General features: G+C 42.8%; 1 non-coding gene across 1 annotated transcript; it reads right to left on the bottom strand.

The window, feature by feature from the left end:
• Positions 1-2,686: 2,686 nt before the first annotated feature.
• LOC115870528 lies at positions 2,687-2,819 on the bottom strand. Its single transcript, XR_004046760.1, has one exon. It is a non-coding gene; the product is annotated as a small nucleolar RNA SNORA2/SNORA34 family (small nucleolar RNA).
• Positions 2,820-10,176: the final 7,357 nt, after the last annotated feature.

Raw genomic sequence — 10,176 nt, 5'->3', positions numbered from 1 at the left:
GTAAGTTAGAACTACCAGCCTTTCGGTTAGTAATCGAGTGCTTGGTGGTTTCAGGGTGTTGTTGTTGCCAGTGTTTTAGATTTGGTTAGGTCATCTTTGTGTTTAGCCTCCTACAGACCGATGAAGAGCTATGCTCAGTTGAAGTGTCAGTTCTGCCATTTTCTTGTCCTGCTATGTGTCCTGTTCAACTCATGGGCTTGCTAGGGGTTGTTTTTTTACCCTAAACGATATCTTTTAAAATTGATTGTTCATCTTATGAGAGTTAAGTGAGTGAAATGAACTAAAAAATCCATCAATCCCTTTTCTAAAAGAAACACCCATGATTTATATGACTTGTGACAATAACATACAGAGACAATGTGGGGATATCTTGCTCGATTCACATTCACACAGGTTATCTTTTTCTTTTCATACGGAATAAACACGTTGTTGTAACGTGCTCTCGAGTCAGCTCTGACTCACAGTGAGCCTATGTACAACAGAATGAAGCACTGCTCCTCCCCGAACCACCCGCGCGGTTGTATCTATGATTAAGCCCATTGGTGTAGACATGTGCCAATCTAGCTCATCAAGGGTCTTCCTCATCTTCATGGCCCTTCCATTTACCACGCATGCTGTCCTTTTCCCAGGACTGGTCTTTCCTGACAACATGTCCAAAGTATGTGAGTTAACGTCATACAATCCTCACTCCAAAGGGGCATTCTAGCTGTACTTCTTCCAAGACAAATCTGTTTATTCTTCTGGCACTCCGCAATACTTTTAGTATTCTTTTTCAGAACAAGAATTCAAATGAATCAATGATTCCGTAGTCAAACATATGTAGAAATTACAAAATTCTTACCACGTCTCAGCAGTTGGTCTTCCAATCCCTAGAGTGAGCATACTCCCCTTTCTGGAAATCAGTATCCTAAACAGGACCTGAGGCTATCAAGTGGGAATAATCAATCTGTTTGTCAGCATTGATTGGTCCAAATTCATTTATGAGTGACAAATGGGAAAGGCTCAAGATGATTTTCCCCCAAATCCGAAAATTTAAATGTAGATGAACTTTGAAAAGTACGACCTGTCAATACAAAGGCAAGTGCCTCCAAGAAATACTTCCCAGTGTTTAAGAAAATGGATCTTGTCAGCTCCAACACTGAAAAAAAACAAACTCACCGCCATTGACTTGTTTCTGACTCATAGTAATCTTACAGAACAAGTTGAACTACCCCCTGTGGGTTTCCAAGGCTGGAAATCTTTACAGGAGCAGAAAGCCTCATCTTCCCCCAGGGAATGGCTGGGGGGTAGCAGCTCATCGCATAACCTAGCACACCACCAGTGCTCTTTTGTTGTCTGACCTCGTAGGTTTGAGCTCTGCTTTGCACTAGCCATGCAACTTTGGAAAAGCCACCATCTTTTTGAGCTTGGGTCTCCTCTGTGAATTGAAGATGATTAATACTAGCACCTACTTTTCTTTCTTTCTGCACCTACTTTTCTGAGCAGAAGAATGTAAAGTGATGTTAAATTCTCACTTTGTGGGCAGGCACACTCAGTAAAACTCTTTACAAACATTCATCTAATCCTCATAATGTGCCATCGTCGTAGGTACTACTTCCTCAGCACCTCATGCTACAGCTGCTGAGTCAGGTCAAGGCATCCTTCTAGTTCTCATCAAAACAGATAACAAATATGAGTATATTTTTATACGGCACCATAAATTCTTCTTCCATGTTGATGAGGTTTTCTCTTAAATATTCAAATCTAGGAGCTTAAATATGTGTTTTAGATTTTCTGTCAAATTAACCTACATATGATTATTTCCTTTACTCTTAAAATTCTTCTGGACATTATATTACTTAATTAGAAACATATTTTTTTAGCTTGAGTAATTGAAGTCATGTTAGTTGAACTATCCTTGGTCACCGAATGATCTTGTGACAAAATTTTTAACCAGAATATATCATTTTGTTTCGCAGCTTGTTAGGTGCCGTCGGGTTGGTTCCCACTCAGGGACCCTGTGAATGGCAGGACAGAACACCCTCCAGGCCGACGCCCTCCTCACCTTTGTCAGGTGAGAGCCACGTGTCAATCCATTTTGTTGCGGGGTTTTCTTTTTCCCCTGCCCCTTTACTTTACCAAGCTTGATGCCCCTTCCCAGGGACTGGAGGAGAAATGGATGACTTCCAATGTTCCTGATTCATATTTTGTACATTCTTCTAAGTTTCAATTATTAATCAATCTTTGTGGTGGTTTCTTCTCATTTTGAGTTATGACTCATGTGCAAACGAACATCCCAAAGGCTTTACTCCTAAAGGCTTTATTCTACATCACTATGGTCATCACTACTTTGAGGAGGCAGCGCTTGCTCAGACATATGTTGGCTGCCTTCTGACCAGAGGAGCTCACCTTCTGGCTCTAGATCTGACATTATTCTGCTGTGAGTCACGAGGTTTTCAGTATCTGACAATGTTCCGATGCTATCCATAAGGTTTTCTTTCTGTTTTTTTAACTTCTTCGTAAATTCATTCACTGCAGCTTAAAACATGAAATTAACTCATAATACTCACTTATGAAAGGAACAAGACAGAAGAAAGAAAATGACTGGGCAATGGCCTCACATTTAACGATCTTTGTCCCTCAACCTTTGTCAGAACCCATTACTTGGATCATTCCTGAGACTCTCCCACCTGGAGGGAGAACTGGGGGATGTTTCTTCCAAAGGAAATGGCCATTCTCGGCTGAAGTTTCAGAACTGCCAAAGACCACCGGCAGATAATCCTTTGGGCCTCTGCTTGAAACCAACAGCTACATGTAACTGCTAGTCTTCTCTAGCTCAATGAATGGCCTACTCCTCCTCTGCAGTCTGTTCTTAGTCTGGAAGCTCTGCTGAAATCTGGTCACTTTTGGTAACCCTGCCGGTATTTGAAAATACCAGTGACAGAGCTTCCAGCAGCACAGCAACACACAAGCCGCCACAATATGACAAACGGACAAACGGTAGTTGCAACTTACAATATATTAAAAAATCGAGTATCTATGAATAAAGCTAACAACAGATATGTTTTATCTGTAGGGAGAAGACTGACCCTTTATTCAGAGATATTAAACTATCCAAACTCATAGCTATCAAGTTGATGCCTGCTTACAGCAATCCTGTGGGACAGGGTAGAACTGTCCCTGTGGGTTTCCAGGACTGTCACTCCTTAGGGGAGTAGAAAGCCCTGCCTTTTTCCCAAGGAGTGGCTGGTGGTTTTGAACTGCTGACCTTGCAGTTGGCATCCCAACGTGTAACCCCTATGCCACCAGGGCTCCTCAGATATATTAAAGAAAACATAAATAAAAGATAATAATATACCATATTCCTGTTGCCTCATTATCTTCTTCATCTCCTCTCTTCTTGCTTTTTAAGATAGTGTTCTACTAGAAACCCAAGTCCTGGTGTTTCAGAAGCCCGCTACCTCCAGTCTCCCCAGGAAAGGGATCGGTCAGGTATACACAAATGGTGGCTCAAGAAGAAAGAACTACAACTGTACAGCAACAACTCCTGATGGTCTCAATACTATTGTGTCCAATCCTGGACACAAGCCTACTCCCGCTCCTCCTGATGGGAAGTGTTCTACTGTGACTGCATGGTGTTTCAGAGTTCTAGGGAAGCTCGGTTCATCTCCAAACAGAAGAAGAGATAACATTTGTAGACAGCTTCACTCTATGCATATCACATTCTCTTTTTCGGTCCATAGTACAACCCCATGGGGGGAAAATTTGTATCAACCTAATTTTAAATGTAAGGAACTGAGGTTCTTCAAAGTTAATAGCAGCCTAACACCCACAGTCAAGCATGGAGCTGAGATAAAAGATAAGCCTTTTGACGTCAAATTTAATGAAATTTCTTCAATAAAAACACATACTTTTTAGAGCAGCCCCATTCTACCACACTCATCAAGACAAATACAATAGCCTGTGGGTTCTTAAGTTTGTGGGTGACCAGGCAAACTTCCTGATGCCTCTGTAATCAAACGACTGAGTTTCTATACAGACTTTATCTTTTATATTTCAAGAAGGGGAGGAGACAGAAAAAGAAGGGACTTTATGGTATTTGCATTACAAATAAGCAGTTGGTTTCTTAGGCAATCCCAAAACCTTCCCTTTGTTACCTGAGAAACATGATAATGCATGTTTCTCCTGCCCAGTCTTTTTGAAGATTAACTAAGATAAACCATGCAAAGGGTTTAGCATAGGGTCTAGCACATAGTACGTGCTCAGTAAATGCTAAACCACTGTCATCCAAGTGATTCTGACTCATACTGATTTTATAAGACAGAGTGGGACTGTCCCGTAGGGTTTCCAAGGTTGTAAATTGTTGCAGAAGCAGACTGCCTCATCTTGTTCCTCTGTAGCTACTTGTGAATTTGAACCACCAACTTTTTGGTTAGCAGACCAATTCTTAACTCACTGCACTACCTGGACTCCCTCAATGGATGCTAGCTTTTTGTTAGTGGCAACAATTGCACCACTAGAAGAGAATCCTGAGAACTTTATAACCAAAGAGAGTGTTTCCCATTTACCAGCTTTATCCAGCTAGGTCTTCTGCTCTGTTCATGAAGAAACATCCCATTTCTGAAGTACAGTGGGGAATAAGAACCAACAGAGCTAGGTGTTCCCAGCGTGTGATCCACAGTGGAGTGTCCCAATGGGCTACAGATTCCATATTGTTCATGACATCTTCTCTGCGCATTTGTGTCCGCCCCCCCATCCACCCCTACCCCCACCGTAACAGACCCTTACAAAAGAGCCAGCTACCAAATACCACACTATCAACTGAGGCTGGAGAGCAATTAAATTATGTCGCAAGATAGCCCAAGAGAACTCTGTGGCTGTCACCTGGGACTTCACGGCTGTGGGTTGTAGGTGCTGTTCATCTGAAAGAAGCAGGGAAGCCTACTAGGTAGAGTGGGGAAAGTATGAGATTTGGCCTCAGAGGAAAAGGAGCTGGAATCAGGCGCTGCCAACTTTCTGTGTGAACGGTAGCAAATCTCTCACATTTCTACACCTCCATTTCCTCATGTGACAGATATACTCGCCACGAAGGGTCATCATGAAGATCCCGTGAGGTCCCTGCAGTGCGTGCTCCTCTTGTGCTCCTCTTTTTCTTGGAAACGATCTGGCCCGATGGTCCTCTCACATCCGCACGCCACGTCCTGTTTTTCTCTTTTGTGTTCTCTTTCTCTTGAAACCTGACCTCCGCTTGCTTTGGTGCATATAACAACAACAACAACAATAATGGAGCTGAAGAGTGGGCCCACAGTGTACTTCATCCCCAGCCAGGATGCCACCCTCGCACTCCTCCCCCGCCAATCATCATTGTTTCAGGCACAAAGGACTGGGCCTCAAAGACCAGTCATCCTTAAATGTTCAAAAACAAGTATTTCAGCCCTGTCAGAGTAGTATATCAAAAGGAGTGCACCAGGTGCAGGTGGATTGTTCCCACACTTGTTCTTTATCCCTCAGGGACTGATCAGACCATTCCGAAAGAAAAAGAAACCACTCTACAGGAATGCTGGGATGTCATTGTTAGGCTCTTGGTGTATCGGGACAAATGCCCTTTGACCTCCCCTGGAGAGTGGTGGCTGTGGTTCTTTGCGTCTTTCTGAACCCTGCTCTCAGCTTCAAGAGAAGCGCTTTTCTCTTTTCTGTTGCTCTTTCATTCATTCAGTTCATAGTTTCAGGACTTTCCTGGCCTGTGCTAGATCTTGGCGACCGTGCAAAGAGGAAGATAGAAAGACAAGACCCCCTCCCGTCATCCTGCCAATGCAGACAGACAAAAACAAATACCAAGTAAATTACAAAAGAAAATTGTGGCTTTGAGAAACGATGTCCAAATGCGCTTTACACAATTGATGTGTGTATGGATTGGGATAACAGTTGTATGAGCCCCTAATAAAATGTTAAAAAAAAAAAAAGAAAAGAAAATTGTGGCAGATTGTGAATGAAATTAACAAGGAAATGTGTCAGAGAGCCATTGGTCAGGGAGGTAGGCAGTTAGAGCTGGGGTGGTCAGAGGGGGCTTTCCTGAGAAGGGAGGGGACATTTGGGACTTCAAGGCTGGGAGGTGCCAACTTTGTGAAGACTTGGGTAGAGCTCTTTTATTTGTTTGGCAGAGGAAATGGTAAGTGTAAAGGACTCAGTAAGGGGAGAGCTTGGTATGTTTGGAGAAAAGAAAAGGGTATAAAATGAGAATGAAAAGACTGGTGGAAGACAAATTAAGGAGGATCTTGTAAATCTGGAGTACAGACTTTTACTGTGCCATTCATTCATCATTCAACAAACACTGATTGAGTGTCTGGTGTGCACCGGGCACTGTCCTAGACATTCAATATGTCACAACAGATAAAAATCTCTCCCTCTTGAAATTACATGCCAGTGGGGGAGGTAGATAATAAACAAAATAAATAAGTAAAATGATATAGCTATTTAATATAGAGATAAGGATAACACATTTTCAAGCAAGAATAGGAGGGGTTGTAATTTAGGTAAGTATTACCAGGGAAAAGGTTCACTGAAAAAAATTTACATTTAAGTGAAGATTTGAAGTCTCGACGGACAGAACCCTGTAATACTTCGTGGTTAGGGAAGATGACGAGAACCTAGGAGGGGGATTCCTCTAGAAACATCAGGCAGGCTGCGTCATGGAAGCTGGGAAATGTTTCAAGGAGAGAATGAGCAAGGTCAACAGTGTAAAGTGCTGCTGATGGTCAAGAAAGAGACCTGGTGAAGGGATTTAGGGACGAGGAGTCGAGTGATGATCTTCAGAAGAGTCGTTTGGGAGGCAAACTCCTGGTGTGTTCAGGAGAGTTAGAAGACAAACCACTGACCCTCGGTGCAGTCAACACTTTCAGGGAGTTTTGTAACCAGGAAAGGAAGTGGAGTAGTTGCCACAAAGGAAGTTCGATTGAAGAGAGTTTTCCCTTCAACTTTTAGGACATGTTGAAACTTAGAGAAAAGCTGGAAACAAAGTACAATACTCATATCCCTTTCACCTAGTTGCAACAAGTGACATTTTGCCACATTTGTTTTGACGCTAGAGAGAAGGATTTTTTTAATCGAGCAGTGAAATATAAAACATATGTAAAAAAACCATAAAAATATATACCTCCATGAATAATCACAAAGCAAACACCTATGTAACAAACGCCAATATTAACAAATAGTATATTGCTAGCAGTCTTGAGTGGGAAAAAGCTTTCTACTCCCATGAAGAGTGACAGTCGCAGAATCGCACAGGGTAGTTCTACCCCGTTGTGTAGGGTCGGCATCAAACTCAACAGCACTGAGTTGGGTTCTGGTTTGGGTTTGAGCGCCCCTGAAGATGTATTTAAGAGTAGAATTTTAAGAGTAGTCACACTTTTGTTTTTTTACAATTTTACCATTTAATAATGAATTTCTATATACTATATGCTCCAGCAGCAGAGTGGGTTACGTGTTGGGATGGTAACCACAGGGTGAGCACGTCAAAACCACCAGCCACTTTGAGAGATAAAGATGAGGCTATCTATTTCCCTAAAGTGTTTCAGTCCTTAAGAAATAAAAAGGATTTCAGTCATAGAAACCCACAGGGCAGTTCTACTCTGTCCTGTGGGGTCACTATGAGTCAGAATAATTGACCTGACGGCAGTGAGTACAGTTTGCTTTTGTCTGTCTCTGAACTTTATGAAAGGAATAATACATATATCTGACTTCTTCTGCTCGGTATATTGCTGTTTATTTTTTCATTGTATTCTGTTTAAAAAGGATACCACCATTTGTTTATTCATCTATTTCAAGTTTCTGTTCTTATGAGTAATGCTTTTATGACCATTCTTATTTGTTGTTTTGCTGCAAATGCCTAGGGGTAGAAGTGCTGGGCCGTGTTTTGTTGTTGTTATATGCTATCAGCTTTGTTCTGACTCATGGTAACACTATGTCAAACAAAACAGAACACCACCTGGTCCTGCACCAGCCTCACAATTGTTCTTAGTTTGACCTGTTGTGGCAGCTACTCTGTCAGTCCATCTCATCGAGGGCCGTCCCCCTTTCCAACCCACTCTCCCGCTACCCTCCCAGTATCGCCACTCACACCACTGGTCCTGAAGGGATCATCCGTCCTGGATTCCCTGTGTTTCCAGTTCCTATCCAGTGTACATACTCTGGTCCAGCCAGACTTGCAAGGTAGAATTGGGATCATGATAGTGGGAGAGGTGGAAGCATTTAGGAACTAGAGGAAAGTTGTATTTTTCATCATTGCTACATTGCACCCTAACTGACTCATCTCCTTCCCAAGACCCTTCTGTAATGGGATCTCCAGTGGCCTACAAATGGGCTTTGGGTCTCCACTCTGCACTCCCACCTCATTCATTATAGTAAGATTTTTTTGTTCTGACGATGCCTGATACCTGATCCCTTCGACACCTCGTGATCGCACAGGCTGGTGTGCTCCTTCCATGTGGGCTTTGTTGCTTCCGAGCTAGATGGCCGCTTGTTTACCATCAAGCCTTTAAGTCCCCAGATGCTATATCCTTTGATAGCCGGGCACCATCAGCTTTCTTCACCACATTTGCTTATTCACCCGCTTCGTCTTCAGCGGTTGTGTCAGGAAGGTGAGCATCATAGAATGCCAATTTAATAGAAGAAACTATTCTTGCATTGAGGGAATACTTGAGTGGAGGCCCAATGTCTTTCTGCTACCTTAATACTAAACCTATAAATATCTGCACATAGATCTATTTCACCATCCTCATATATAAATGCATTTGCATATGTACATGTCTTTATCTACACCTCTATAAATGCCCTTTGCCTCCTAGCTCTTTCCTCCTGTCCCACTGTCATGCTCAGTCCCCACCAGGGTTTCAGCAATTCCTCCTGGTTACATTACCCTTGATCATGCCCTACCAGGCCTCTCACACCCTCTTCATCACCAATTTGGATCACTTGTGGTTCCCTTATCCCTAGGTTTGTTAACACCACTACCTTTCCTCCCACCTCCCCCTCTCCCATATCCTCCCAGAACTGTCGGTCCCGTTGTTTCCTCCTCCCGATTCTTCATCCAGCCTATCTTATGTAGACAGACGTGTGGAAATAATAACATGTACAAAAACAAGAGAGAGCACAACCGAGCAACAATATAAAACAAAATAACAACAACAAGCCAATGACAACAAAACACAATAAGAAAGAAAAGCTTGTAGTTAGTTCAAGGATTGTTGGCTTTTAGGAGTGTTTTCCAGTCCAATCTGTTGGGGCACCACGCCCTGGCCCCAAACTCCACCTTCAGCATTCCCTGGGACCTCGTCACTCCATTCTCTTGCTGTTCTGTTGCACCTCCTTAGTGTTTTGCCTCGGTGTGGTGGGATCAGATCGGGTGCAATTCCCACACTGTGTCTCTGGTGTTGTCCCCTGTAGGGCTATGGGTCAGTGAGGGACGTCATGTCTCATGGTGGGGCCCGCCATGTGGTCCCCTCTGTGGACTGGCTGCTCTAATTGGGGTCATCGTCCTCACGGCTTGGTGGGTCTCTCTTTATCCTAATGTTACCAACTGATCCAGTTGTGAGGACTTGTTGGGTCATAGGTATGTATTTATTCAACGGCCAGAGCTAAAACTAAAGTTTTGCCTATTGATTTTTACCAGCTTGCATTTTTATTAGTGATGTGTGAGAGTTGTTGCTTTACATCCTCACCAGTAGTTAGTATTGCCTGTTTTCCTTCCCTCACCTCTTTCCCCTTTATTTCCTCCTTTTAAAATAATTGCCACTGTGGTGGGTGTGTAACCCTGGTGTCAGAGTGGGTTATGTGTTGGGCTGCTAACTGCAAGGTCAGCAGCTTGAAACTTCCATCTGCTCAGTGGAAGAAAGATGAGATTTTTGACTTCCATAAAGAGTTACAGTCTCAGAGGATGTACACTGGTACATCACATTTCTATGCTGTGCAACCATCACCACAATCTTTTCCAAATGTTCCCTTTTAATAAACCAAAAAAACATTCATTCATCTAGATTCTCTCTATCCTCCATACCTGACATGTATGGCAGAAATAACAAGTTCTATTGATTCTGTTTGTGAATACTTTCAAACTGGTTTTACAAACTCCATTCCTTCTGACAACACCTTAGTTCAGGATGCTGTGGTTGCTAACAATTGGCTGTAGTCTTTGTAATAATA

This window comes from Echinops telfairi, unplaced genomic scaffold (assembly GCF_000313985.2).
Source record: "Echinops telfairi isolate 266 unplaced genomic scaffold, ASM31398v2 ScPeMD7_1713;HRSCAF=2227, whole genome shotgun sequence".
Taxonomy (NCBI): domain Eukaryota; kingdom Metazoa; phylum Chordata; class Mammalia; order Afrosoricida; family Tenrecidae; genus Echinops; species Echinops telfairi.
The sequence above is the reverse complement of the archived record's forward strand: the minus strand, read 5'-3'. Positions and strand labels throughout refer to the sequence as shown.